The sequence below is a fragment of the Octopus bimaculoides genome, chromosome 2 (genome assembly GCF_001194135.2).
Source record: "Octopus bimaculoides isolate UCB-OBI-ISO-001 chromosome 2, ASM119413v2, whole genome shotgun sequence".
NCBI lineage: Eukaryota > Metazoa > Mollusca > Cephalopoda > Octopoda > Octopodidae > Octopus > Octopus bimaculoides.
This window is the reverse complement of record NC_068982.1, coordinates 103,749,800-103,750,394: the sequence shown is the minus strand read 5'-3', so window position 1 is coordinate 103,750,394 and position 595 is coordinate 103,749,800.

Below are 595 nucleotides of genomic sequence, written 5' to 3'. Positions count from 1 at the left end.
TATATATATATATATATATATATCGATGCGTCCTGCCCTAACTCTTCGAAACGCCAGTATTAGAATGGAGGCAGCTGATGAAGGAAATGTTCTCTAAGTGGCCTGTGTGTTTTCTGTACTCTGTTTATCATTTGTCTATGTTTTTTTTGCATCTATATATATGCATCTATATATACAGGTAGATGTAGGTATGTACATACATGTACGTATATATGCATACACTCATTTATTGTTTGTATATATATATATATATATATATATATAGAGAGAGAGAGAGAGAGAGAGAGAGAGAGAGAGAGGTGGGGAGATAGATAGATAGATACATAATACATACATACATACATGCACACATGCATACATGTGTACATGGTTTTACTGTACTACATAATAATGGTTACAATGATTTAATGCTAATTTCTTTCCTTCTCTCTCTCTCTCACACACACACACATAGGTTTACACACACGCATTTACAATTAGTGTATGTGTATGAATATACACACACATACACTAATACACTCCAACACATACACATATTTGTGTGTGTGTGTGTGTGTGTGTGTGTGTGTGTGTGTGTGTGTGTGTGTGTGTGTGT